Raw genomic sequence first — 13,577 nt, forward strand, 5'->3', positions numbered from 1 at the left:
CGTCTCCAATCCACACATTTCACTTCCCAATATACTCGCGGCTCTCCGGCGATACGGCAGCCTATCAAACTATAAAATCAATTGCACCGTCGGCTGTATTGAATATATCGGTCCCGGATGGTGAGGCCAGGAGGCTACGCTCCGCTTTTCCATTCTACTGAGCTGAAAAATCTATACGTTACCTGGGCGTTGACATCGCAGCGGATTTGGCGCAATTGTACCCGCTTAATTTTGTCCCTCTCCTGAATAGACTGAAATCTGATTTGGGAAACTGGCATGCTTTAACACTGACCCGGTTCGGGCGCTGTAATGCATTCAAATTGACGGCCCTCCCGCGGATCTTATACTTGTTCCAGACATTACCGATCCGGTTACCCCCAATTTTTTTCAGACAACTGCAGCTGCTGCTCCGGGACTTTATTTGGGCACGCAAACCGCCCAGAGCCCGTTTGCAATTGCTTGCCAGACCAAAGGACAGGGGGGGTCTGGGTCTCCCAGATCTGAGACAATACAACAGAGCGACTCTGCTAGCGAGAGTCGTTGATTGGCATTGTAATGGCCCACACAAGCAGTGGGTGGAGATGGAGATTGAGGATGGATCCATTCCCCTATTGAGCTCCCCGTGGCTCCTGTCCTCCCTACCAAAAGACCTCAGAGATCACCCCGTAGTGGGAGCTACGTTGGCTGTTGTGCGGAGGTTGTTCCGCTGCACACACATTGCTCCCCTGCCGTCACCAATGACTCCGGTTATAGGTAATCCAGACTTCCCACCGGGATTTACCAACAATAAACTGCGACAGTTGACAGTGGTGGGGAAACAGCGTCTGGGAGAGGTGTGGCCCTCGGGAGGGCTCCCGACCACGCAAACTGTCGCCGAGCTTTCTGACCCTCCGCTTGAATTGTTTAATGCTTATCAACTTCGTCACTTTCTTCTGGCCATACAAAGGGCCCCCCTACACTCCTAGAGACCTGACGCCCTATGAGTCATCTGTCACAAAAAGGAACCTGTGCGACACACCCTCTCCCTCCTGTACAACATATTAAGTAGTCAGGAGGAAGAGTCGACCCCACCATTTATCCACAAATGGGAGATTGCATTTGGCAACACATTTACCCCACAACAGATAGGGAAGATCCTGACATTAGTACATAAAGCTTCCATCGCAAACCAATATCAAGAATCAGGATACAAGATAGTCTCACGCTGGTATAGAGTCCCATACCTTCTGAATAAAATGAATAGATCGATCCCAGATGTTTGTTGGAGGTGCAATTCAGATACGGGGACCATGGGACACATTTTCTGGGCATGCCCGGCCTTGAGGAACTTTTGGGTGGAGGTGACCGGGACGATAAAAACTCTCAGAAATGTAGATATCGCAGACAACCCAGCAGCGTGCCTTCTACACTTGACCGAACAGCCTGTTCGAAAATACAAAAAAACCCTCACGATGCAACTCCTGAACGCCGCCCGGGTCTGCATTCCCACACTGTGGAGGCAGCCTCAGCCCCCATCCAAGGTGCTGTGGTATTCCAAAGTCAATCATATTCTCCGGATGGAAGAATTGACCGTCACCCTTCACAACACTGAAGAGGCATTTAGTGTTACATGGAGGCCCTGGAGGTATTTTACTGGTACTTGAGACTACATTCGGGAGGTGAGCAGCGCCCCTGTCCCAGAAAACGACTGAACATTTAACGTTTACCTACGTAGGCCATGTCTGCCCTGGGTGGCATCCCCCCCCTCCCTTTTTGTCTTTATTTTTCTATTTTTCCCCGCCGCCATCCCCCCCCTCCTCTCTCTCCGTCTTTGCACTCTCTTCTTCCCCCGTCCTCCCTTTTGACTATGCCTTGTCTCCTTACTAGCCTTTGGGACCCAGAAGAACCCCAGGGTTCTGGACACGACCGGCTCATATTTTACTCTGGTTCACGTAGGTCATGATAAGCTGGCTCGCTGTGGTCCCAGTTGTTCTCCATGATTAAATTTGTCCGGAGCTGCATTAGTTATACTGTACTACATGTCGGAGGTGGGGTTTCTCTCTTTTCTGCATGAAACTCTAGGACTCCCCTCTGAGAACCCAGAGTTATTTGGCTGCCTATTTTTTGTTACCATGTAATTGTGACCCTGGGTCATGCTGTATGGTTGACTGTTACATTTGTGTTGTTCTACTTATACTTAGTAAAAGAATAAAACAAAAAATAAAAAATAAGTCAATGCCAACAACTTAAAAAAAAAGCCTATGGCATCGAGAAATCCCAGGCGGTCTCCCATCCACGTACTAACCAGGTCCCAAACCTGCTTAGCCTCTGAGATCAAATGAGATTTGGCTCTTTCAGGGTGATGCAGCCATAGTAGATTTTTTCAGGCACGCTCAACCCTCTTGACAAACGCCAAGATGGTCACCTTGGGAAACAAACAAAAAAAACAAGTCAATGCCAACAACATAAAAAGAAGCCTACCGCACCTAGTATTTCCAGGCGGTCTCCCATCCAGGTATTAACAAGGCGCATCCCTTTCTAGCCTCTGAGATCAGCGGAGATTGGGCGCTTTCAGGGTGATGTGTCCATAGGCAATCTCTTTGGGCACTCTCATCCCTCTTGAAAAATGCCAAAACCCTGGGAAACAAGCGAAAAAAAACAGGTCAACGCCAACAACATAAAAAGAAGAATACGGCACCTGGTATTCCAAGGCCGTCTCCCATTCAAGTACTAACTAGGCCCAACCCTTCTTAGCCTCTGAGATCAGAAGAGATAGGGTGCTTTCAGGGTGATGTGGCTGTAAGCGATCTCTTTAGGCACTCTCAACCCTCTTGACAAATGGTAAGATGATCACTTTGGGAAACAAGCGAAAAAAACAGGTCAACACCAACAACATAAAAAGAAGCCTGCGGCATCTGGAAAACCAAGGCGGTCTCCCATCCAGGTACAAACCAGGCCCAACCCTGCTTAGCCTCTGAGACCAAGCGAGATTGGGGCTTTCAGGTTGTTGTGCTCGTAGGCAATTTCTTTGTGCACTCTCAACCCTCTTGACACATGCCAAGATGGTCACCTTGGGAAACAAGGGAAAATAAAACAGGTCAACGCCGACAACATAATGAGAAGCCTATGGCACCTGGTATTCCCAAGCTGTCTCCCATCCAGGAACTAACCAGGCCCATCGCTGCTTAGCCTTCGAGATCAGATGAGATTGGGCTCTTTCAGGGTGATTTGGCTGTAGGCACTCTCTATGGGCACTCTGAAGCCTCTTGACAAAGGCCAAGATGGTCACCTTGGGAAACAAGCTAAAAAAAACAGGTCAAAGCCAACAACATAAAAAGAAGCCTACGGCATCCAGTATTCCCAGGCGATCTCCCAATCAAGACACTAACCAGACCAGATCCTTCTATGGCACCTGGTCTTCCCAGGCAGTCTCCCATCCAGGTACTAACCAGGCCTGACGCTGCTTAGCCTCTGAAATCAGACGAGATCGGGTGCTTTCAGGTTGATGTGGCCGTAAGCGTTCTCTTCAAGACACGCCCAACCCTCTTGACAAACGGCAAGATGGTCGCCTTGAGAAACAAGCAAAAAAAACAGGTCAAAGCCAACAACATAAAAAGAAGCCTATGGGCTTACAGTGGACCCTAAAAGATGGGACCCACTAGCTCTGTCATGGTTCGGACGCTGTAATGTGTTGAAGATGAACGCGTTGCCACGACTTCTGTATCTACTACAAGCCTTACCTATCAAAATACCCCAGACTTTCTTTCATGCGGTTCGCTCAATCTTTATCAAGTTCCTCTGGCGTGGAAAACATATGCGTATTGGTAGGGCAATGCTATTGCGACCGAAATTGCGGGAAAGTATTGGCTTCCCGGACCCTGCTCTATATTACACAGCGACGCACATGACACCGGTGTTGACTGGTGCCGGTGTTCTGCCATATACTGTCCGGCCATGATATAGTGTCTGCGCCGTACTGCGCATGCGCAGTACGGAGCAGACGAAGCTTCGGAGATTTTCATGCGCGGTGAGTGGAGGTGGTAGCCCCACCATCCAAGTGGACATAGGGTTGTGAATATTAGAGGGCCCCTCGCAGGCGAGCTTCGCTCGCCACGCTTCGGGCTTGGCCTCGCTGCGCATGCGCAGTACACAGCGGACACTATCCGATGGGGGACCATATGTGATAAGACACCGGCATGGGGAACTGAAGCTATGGGTCAAGCTAGAGCAGGAGATGGTGCGGGTTCCACTGGCTGGTCTGCCTTGTGCGGGGAGGCCATTGGAGCCCTGTGTGACTACTCACCCGTTAATTGGCCCCTCGCTCGCCGAGATGGATAGTTTTTTTCACCTTTCCCACCTGACTAACTTCCCTTCTCCTATGACCCCAATTATTGGACATCCTAGATTCCCTCCGGGCCTGTCTGACCAGGCCTTTACCAGGCAAGCCCCGAAAGGGCTTCTGAGAGAAGCCCTATTTCTTGGACCCACGGGCTTGATTCCCATGGGGACCATACTGCTAGAGCAAGTACCTGTTGCATTGGATATATATATATATATATTGGACCTATATGTTTCAGGGTGGCCTGCATAAAGTGCCAGGCCACCCTGTCAAAGGCCTTCTCCACATCCGTTGACAACATAAGCAAGGGCCTTCCCTGTACATGCGCCGCATGGATTAAATTGAGGACTCGGGCCGTATTGTCTCTAGCTTCCGACTTATTTTTATTTTTTTGCTTGTTTCCCAAGGTGACCATCTTGGCGTTTGTCAAGAGGGTTGAAAGTGCCTGAAGAGATTGCCTACAGGCACATCACCCTGAAAGCACCCGATCACGTTTGATGTTGGAAGCTAAGAAGAGTCAGGCCTTGTTAGTACATGGAGGGGAGACCGCCTGGGAATACCAGGTGTCGTAGGCTTCTTTTTATGTTGTTGGCGTTGACCTGTTTTTTTTCCGCTTGTTTCCCAAAGTGACCATCTTGGTGTTTGTCAAGAGGGTTGAGAGTGCCTGAAGAGATTGCCTTTGGCCACATCACTCTGAAAGCACCCAATCTCGTCTGACCTTGGAGGCTAAGAAGAGTCGGGCCTGGTTAGTACCTGGATGGGAGACCACCTGGGAATACCAGTTATTGTAGGCTTCTTTTTATGTTGTTGGCGTTGATTCGTTTTTTTTTTTCGCTTGTTTCCCAAGGTGACCATCTTGGCATTTGTCAAGAGGGATGAGAGTGCCCAAAGAGATCGCTTACAGCAGCATCACCCTGAAAGAGCCCTATCTCTTCTCTTCTCTGAGGCTAAGAAGGGTTGGGCCTAGTTAGTACCTGGATGGGAGATGGCGTTGGAATACCAGGTGCCGTATTCTTCTTTTAATGTTGTTGACATTGACCTGTTTTTTTTCGCTTGTATCTCAAGGTGACTATCTTGGCATTTGTCAAGAGGGTTGAGAATGCCCAAAGAGATTGCCTATGGGCACATAACCCTGAAAGCGCCCGATCTCCTCTGATCTCAGAAGCTAAACAGGGTTGGGCCTTGCTAGTACCTGGATTGGAGACCACCTGGGAATACTAGGTGCTGTAGGCTTCTTTTTATGTTGTTGGCCTTGACCTGGTTTTTTTTTCACTTGTTTCCCAAGGTGACCATCTTGGCGTTTGTCAAGAGGGTTGAGAGTGCCCAAAGAGATCACCTACGGCCCCATCACCCTGAAAGCGCCCAATCTCGTCTGATCTCGGATGCTAAACAGTGTCGGGCCTGGTTAGTACCTGGATGGGAGACCGCCTGGAAATACCAGATGCCATAGGCTTTTTTTTTATTTTATTTTTTTTTTATTTAGTAGTATGCGACATACAATGCAAAGGCAACTTCACAGAATGTGTGATACAAATAGTTACAAACAAACGATCATATTGCATGGATATCAGAGCCAATGGTAAGAAGTCCGAGGAGAATAGCACGTGTACAGCTTTGCGGTCATATCAAGATGAGATTAAAGCTCCATCTCGTTGGGATCCTCTACCACTTAAAATATTATTGATACTAGCCCTGCTACCTTCGAAGAGTTTAGATATCCATAGATAGAGGAAGAGTATTGTGTAGTAGTCAAATGGGGTCGGAACATACCATTTTCTTTTCCCTTTTTTGAGTTAAGAAGGGAAATAGTAGAACTGAAAGGAGGGAGAAGGGGAAAGAGAAGATTGGGGAAGGAAATGGCAGAAAAGGAAAAGAAGGGGTAAGGGGGTGTCGTGGGTAGAGTGGATAGGATGGGGTCCCCTCCCAGGGAGCAAGAGATGCCCTCGGCTCACCAGCTCATCAGCTGTCCAACGTTTGGAACAGCGATCTCCAACGATCACCATGAGCTTACTATGTCTCGCGGAGGTATTCTTCCGAAAAGCGAAACTGGGTCCAGTAGAACCATCTGTTCCCATGCTCCTCCGTTTTATCCCTCATTGTGGCAGTCAGGTCTTCCATTCGTTCAATATCATTAACCCTTGCGAACCACTGGGTCACCATTGGAGCAGATTGCTCTTTCCACTGACTTGGGATGCAGGCCCTAGCTGCCTTGAGGAGATGTTTAAGTAAGGACTTATGATAACGCTTTATCGACATAGGAGTTAGATTGAGAAGAACTGCTGCGGGATCATTGGCTAAGGAAATGTCTGTGAACTTGTGGATGAGTCTCAGGACAGGCTACCCGAATGTTTGTAATTTAGGGCATTCCCAGAAAATGTGGAGAATGGTGCCAGCCTGTTGCCCACAGCGACAGCAGCGGTCAGATTGACCGGGGAATATTTTGGCCAACACCACCGGTGTACGATACCAGCATGTGATCAGCTTATATGAGATCTCCTGATATTTACTGCAGAGTGACGACTTATGGGCGAAAAAGAGTATTCTGTCCTTCTGTGGTTTGGAGAATGTAGTTTGTAAGTCCCTTTTCCATTTAGCTAGGAAGGGTGGATCCGTGGAGGATTGTGCATCTGTCAGGATTAGGTAGGACCTAGAGAGGGAACCATGAATTGGGCCATCATCCAGGCAAAGTTCCTTGAAGGGGTGGAATTGTCTAGAGAAGAACGAATGGTTAGGTAGTGATCCGAGGAAATGGATTAGCTGTCTAGCTCTCCAGCTATCCAATGCAACAGGTACTTGCTCTAGCAGTATGGTTCCCATGGGAATCAAGCCTGTGGGTCCAAGAAATAGGGCTGCTCTCAGAAGCCCTTTCGGGGCTTGCCTGGTAAAGGCCTGGTCAGACAGGCCCGGAGGGAATCTAGGATGTCCAATAATTGGGGTCATAGGAGAAGGGAAGTTAGTCAGGTGGGAAAGGTAAAAAAAACTATCCATCTCGGCGAGCGAGGGGCCAATTAATGGGTGAGTAGTCACACAGGGCTCCAATGGCCTCCCCGCCCAAGGCAGACCAGCCAGTGGAACCCGCGCCATCTCCTGCTCTAGCTTGACCCATAGCTTCAGTTCCCCATGCCGGTGTCTTATCACATATGGTCCCCCATCGGATAGTGTCCGCTGTGTACTGCGCATGCGCAGTACACAGCAACACAGATTCCAAAAATTGCGAGCATGAACGGCACCTGCGCACTGAGTACAGGTTCTATCCCCACTATCCAAGTGGACATAGAGTAAGAATATAAAAGAGCCGAGCGCAGCGAAGCCAAGCCCGAAGCGTGGCGAGCGAAGCTCGCCTGCGAGGGGCCCTCTAACCACTTTCAGACCGGACCAATTTGCTGGTCAAAGACCAGACCACTTTTTGCGATTCGGCACTGCGTCGCTTTAACTGACAATTGCGCGGTCGTGCGACGTGGCTCTCAAAAAAAATTAACGTCCTTTTTTTCCCACAAATAGAGCTTTCTTTTGGTGGTATTTGATCACCCCTGCGGTTTTTATTTTTTGCGCTATAAACAAAAATAGAGCGACAATTTTGAAAAAAACGCATTATTTTTTACTTTTTGTTATAATAAATATCCCCCAAAAATATATAAAAAAACATTTTTTTCCCTCAATTTAGGCCAATACGTATTCGTCTACATATTTTTGGTAAAAAAAATCGCAATAAGCGATTATTGATTGGTTTGCGCAAAAGTTATAGCGTTTACAAAATAGGGATAGTTTTATAGCATTTTTATTAATATTTTTTTATTATTTTATTTTTACTAGTAATGGCGGCGATCTGCGATTTTTATTGTGACTGCGACATTGTCGGGGACCCATCGGACATTTTTGACACATTTTTGGGACCATTGTCATTTATACAGTAATCACTGCTATATAAATGCAGTGATTCCTGTGTAAATGACACTGGCAGTGAAAGGGTTAACCAGTGAGTGGCAGTTTAGGGGTTAAGTGTTCCTAGGGGAGTGTTACTAACTGTGGGGGGGTTGGGCTTTCATTTAGTGTACACGGATCTCTGCTCCAATCACATGGAGCAGAGATCAGCGTCACTAGTTGCTAGGCAGAATGAGAAAATGTTGTTTATACAGCATTTCCTCACTTCCGCCGCTCCGTGAGACGATCGCGGGGATGCCCGCGGCGATCGAGTCCGCGGGTCCCGCGACCGGACTCACGGGGGTCCCGACCAGCGCGGGAGCGTGCCGCCGGCGGCGCGCTCCCGATGGCACGGCGGCAACGAATATTGGACGTACATGTACGCCAATATGCCTGCCCGTGCCATGCTGTCGACGTACATCGTCGTGCGCTGGTCGGGAAGTGGCTAATATTCACAACCCTATGTCCGCTTGGATGGTGGGGCTACCACCTCCACTCACCGCGCAGGAGCCGTTCAGCTTCGGAGTACACAGCGGACACTATATCATGGCCGGACAGTATATGGCAGAACACCGGCACCAGTCAACCACCGGTGTCATGTGCCTCGCTGTGTAATATAGAGCAGGGTCCGGGAAGCCAATACCTCCCCGCAATTTCGGTCGCAATAGCATTGCCCTACCAATACGCATATGTTTTCCGCGCCAGAGGAACTTGATAAAGATTGAGCGAACCGAATGAAAGAAAGTCTGGGGTATTTTGATAGGTAAGGCTTGTAGTAGATACAGAAGTCGTGGCAACGCGTTCATCTTCAACACATTACAGCGTCCGAACCATGACAGAGCTAGTGGGTCCCATCTTTTAAGGTCCGCTTTAAGCCCATAGGCTTCCTTTTATGTTGTTGGCTTTGTCTGTTGTTCTCAAGGCGACCATTTGGCGTTTGTCAAGAGGGTTAGGCGTGTCTTGAAGAGAACGCTTACGGCCACATCAACCTGAAAGCACCCGATCTCGTCTGATTTCAGAGGCTAAGCAGCGTCAGGCCTGGTTAGTACCTGGATGGGAGACTGCCTGGGAAGACCAGGTGCCATAGAAGGATCTGGTCTGGTTAGTGTCTTGATTGGGAGATCGCCTGGGAATACTGGATGCCGTAGGCTTCTTTTTATGTTGTTGGCTTTGACCTGTTTTTTTTAGCTTGTTTCCCAAGGTGACCATCTTGGCCTTTGTCAAGAGGCTTCAGAGTGCCCAAAGAGAGTGCCTACAGCCAAATCACCCTGAAAGAGCCTAATCTCATCTGATCTTGGAGGCTAAGCAGCGATGGGCCTGGTTAGTACCTAGATGGGAGAAAGCTTGGGAATACCAGGTGCCGTGGGCTTCTCATTATGTTGTCGCGTTGACCTGTTTTTTTTCCCTTGTTTCCCAAGGTGACCATCTTGGCATGTGTCAAGAGGGTTGAGAGTGCACAAAGAAATTGCCTATGGGCACAACACCCTGAAAGCACCCAATCTCGTTTGGTCTCAGAGGCTAAGCAGGGTTGGGCCTGGTTTGTACCTGGATGGGAGACCGCCTGGGTTTTCCAGATGCCGCAGGCTTCTTTTTATGTTGTTGGTGTTGACCTGTTTTTTTCGCTTGTTTCCCAAAGGGATCATCTTGGCATTTGTCAAGAGGGTTGAGAGTGCCTAAAGAGATCGCTTACAGCCACATCACCCTGAAAGCACCCTATCTCTTCTGATCTCAGAGGCTAAGAAGGGTTGGGCCTAGTTAGTACTTGAATGGGAGACGGCCTTGGAATACCAGGTGCCGTATTCTTCTTTTTATGTTGTTGGCGTTGACCTGTTTTTTTTCGCTTGTTTCCCAGGGTGACTATCTTGGCATTTTTCAAGAGGGATGAGAGTGCCCAAAGAGATTGCCTATGGGCACATCCCCCTGAAAGCGCCCAATCTCTGCTGATCTCAGAGGCTAGAAAGGGTCGCGCCTTGTTAATACCTGGATGGGAGACCGCCTGGAAATACTAGGTGCGGTAGGCTTCTTTTTATGTTGTTGGTGTTGACTTGTTTTTTTTGTTTGTTTCCTAAGGTGACCATCTTGGCATTTGTCAAGAGGGTTGAGCGTGCCTGAAAAAATCTACTATGGCTGCATCACCCTGAAAGAGCCAAATCTCATTTGATCTCAGAGCAGGGCCGGCGCTACCACTAGGCGAAGTAGGCAGCCGCCTAGGGCGCACTACCACCTAGGGCGCAACTACGGCCTCTGCCCAGTGTGAGCTCCTCTTCTGCTCTCTCGCCCCCCCTGTGGTGTTCCACCGGCGCCACCAATCCCCCATGTTTCCCGCTGAGCGCCCCACCGTACTCATCTCACAGCGCCGCTCCGGGACTCCTTTGCTCCAGCCTGTCCCTCTGGAGCTGCGCTGTGTGTCTGTGTGAGTGCAGCGGAGGGGCGGGGCTCGGCGGAGATGGGAGCTTCGAGAGGTCGGTCAGCTGACCTCCTGCCCGGCGGGGACATCATGGAGCGGGGTTGACGGCGCTGGCCTGGTCCCGGCGGGGATATGATGGAGGCGGAGCCCCGGCGGAGCGGATGGATGGCGCTGGTGTGGCCCCGGCGGAGCGGGTGGACGGCGCTGGCAGTGCGGAGGAGTCGGAGAGGCCCGGTGGGATAATGGTCGCTGAAGGCAGCATCAAAGAGCAGAGGTAAGGAGGAGGATGGATCCATTGAGCTGTATGGAGGGGGTTTGTGTGTGAGTAATGCAGGAAGTAGGAGTCAGGTAGGTCAGTGTGATGTGTGTCAGTGTCATGCCAGTGTGGTGTGTCTGTGTATGTGTCATGTCAGTGTGATGTGTCTGTGTATGTGTCATGTCAGTGTGATGTGTCTGTGTATGTGTCATGCCAGTGTGATGTGTTTGTGTATGTGTCATGTCAGTGTGATGTGTCTGTGTATGTGTCATGTCAGTGTGATGTGTCTGTGTATGTGTCATGTCAGTGTGATGTGTCTGTGTATGTGTCATGTCAGTGTAATGTGTCAGTGTATGTGTCATGTCAGTGTAATGTGTCAGTGTATGTGTCATGCCAGTGTGATGTGTCAGTGTATGTGTCGTGTCAGTGTATGTGTCATGTCAGTGTAATGTGTCAGTGTATGTGTCATGTCAGTGTAATGTGTCTGTGTATGTGTCATGTCAGTGTGATGTGTCTGTGTATGTGTCATGTCAGTGTGATGTGTCTGTGTATGTGTCATGTCATTGTGATGTGTCTGTGTATGTGTCATGCCAGTGTGATGTGTCAGTGTATGTGTCGTGTCAGTGTATCTGTCATGTCAGTGTAATGTGTCAGTGTATGTGTCATGTCAGTGTGATGTGTCAGTGTATGTGTCATGTCAGTGTGATGTGTCTGTGTATGTGTCATGTCAGTGTATGTGTCATGTCAGTGTGATGTGTCTGTGTATGTGTCATGCCAGTGTGATGTGTCTGTGTATGTGTCATGCCAGTGTGATGTGTCAGTGTATGTGTCATGCCACTGTATGTGTCATGCCAGTGTGATGTGTCGTGTCAGTGTATGTGTCGTGTCAGTGTAATGTGTCAGTGTATGTGTCGTGTCAGTGTATGTGTCATGTCAGTGTATGCGTCAGTGTATGCGTCAGTGTATGCGTCAGTGCCATTTTATGTGTCAGGGTATGTGTTTTCAGGGTATGTGTTTTCAGGGTATGTGTTTTCAGGGTATGTGTTTTCAGGGTAGGTGTCAGCGTGATGGTCAGTGTAGGTGTCAGCGTGATGGTCAGTGTAGGTGTCAGCGCGATGGTCAGTGTAATTGGCAGTGTAGGTGCCAGGTGGGTTGGTGTAGGTGCCAGGTGGGTCGGTGTAATTATCAGGTGGGTCAGTGTAGGGGTCAATGTGATGTGAGTAGTGCAGGAAGTAGGAGTCAGGTGGATTAGTTTATGTGTCAGGGGGTCAGTGTAGGGGTCAGATAGGTCATGTGTAGCAAGGGCAGGTGGAGTCATGGGCGCAGCCGGGGGGGGGGTGGCAAAATTAGGTTTTCGCCTAGGGTGTCAACGATCCTTGCACCAGCCCTGTCTCAGAGGCTAAGCAGGGTTGGGACCTGGTTAGTACCGGGATGGGAGACCGCCTGGGATTTCTCGATGCCATAGGCTTTTTTTTTAAGTTGTTGGCATTGACTTTTTTTTTTTTTTTTGTTTTATTCTTTTATTAAGTATAAGTAGAACAACATAAATATAACAGTCAACCATACAGCATGACCCAGGGTCACAATTACATGGTAACAAAAAATAGGCAGCCAAATAACTCTGGGTTCTCAGAGGGGAGTCCTAGAGTTTCATGCAGAAAAGAGAGAAACCCCACCTCCGACATGTAGTACAGTATAACTAATGCAGCTCCATTCGGACAAATGTAATCATGGAGAACAACTGGGACCACAGCGAGCCAGCTTATCATGACCTACGTGAACCAGAGTAAAATATGAGCCGGTCGTGTCCAGAACCCTGGGGTTCTTCTGGGTCCCAAAGGCTAGTAAGGAGACAAGGCATAGTCAAAAGGGAGGACGGGGGAAGAAGAGAGTGCAAAGACGGAGAGAGAAGAGGGGGGGGATGGCGGCAGGGAAAAAAAGAAAAATAAAGACAAAAAGGGAAGGGGGGGAATGCCACCCAGGGCAGACTTGGCCTACGTAGGTAAACGTTAGATGTTCAGTCGTTTTCTGGGACAGGCGCGCTGCTCACCTCCCAAATGTAGTCTCAAGTACCAGTAAAATACCTCCAGGGCCTCCATGTAACACTAAATGCCTCTTCAGTGTTGTGAAGGGTGGCGGTCAATTCTTCCATCCGGAGAATATGATTGACTTTGGAATACCACAGCACCTTGGATGGGGGCTGAGGCTGCCTCCACAGTGTGGGAATGCAGGCCCGGGCGGCGTTCAGGAGTTGCATCGTGAGGGTTTTTTTGTATTTTCGAACAGGCTGTTTTTATTGTCCCGGTCACCTCCACCCAAAAGTTCCTCAAGGCCGGGCATGCCCAGAAAATGTGTCCCATGGTCCCCGTATCTGAATTGCACCTCCAACAAACATCCGGAATCGATCTATTCATTTTATTCAGAAGGTATGGGACTCTATACCAGCGTGAGACTATCTTGTATCCTGATTCTTGATATTGGTTTGCGATGGAAGCTTTATGTACTAATGTCAGGATATTCCCTATCTGTTGTGGGGTAAATGTGATGCCAAATGCAATCTCCCATTTGTGGATAAATGGTGGGGTCGACTCCTCCTCCTGACTACTTAATAGGTTGTACAGGAGGGAGAGGGTGTGTTGCACAGGTTCCTTTTTGTGACAGATGGATTCATAGGG

General features: G+C 49.0%; 4 pseudogenes; all 4 read left to right on the forward strand.

Moving 5' to 3' along the window:
* The first annotated feature begins 4,993 nt into the window (after positions 1-4,993).
* On the forward strand, positions 4,994-5,112 carry LOC143947641 (5S ribosomal RNA; annotated as a pseudogene).
* A 320-nt stretch (positions 5,113-5,432) lies between these two features.
* On the forward strand, positions 5,433-5,551 carry LOC143948744 (5S ribosomal RNA; annotated as a pseudogene).
* Positions 5,552-5,652: 101 nt separating this feature from the next.
* LOC143949204 (5S ribosomal RNA) lies at positions 5,653-5,771 on the forward strand (annotated as a pseudogene).
* A 3,718-nt stretch (positions 5,772-9,489) lies between these two features.
* LOC143949897 (5S ribosomal RNA) lies at positions 9,490-9,608 on the forward strand (annotated as a pseudogene).
* The last annotated feature ends 3,969 nt before the right edge of the window (positions 9,609-13,577 follow it).

This window comes from Lithobates pipiens, unplaced genomic scaffold, assembly GCF_037356315.1.
Source record: "Lithobates pipiens isolate NorthernLeopardFrog02 unplaced genomic scaffold, aLitPip1_a1.2 Scaffold_30, whole genome shotgun sequence".
In the NCBI taxonomy this organism is placed as follows: Eukaryota; Metazoa; Chordata; class Amphibia; order Anura; family Ranidae; genus Lithobates; species Lithobates pipiens.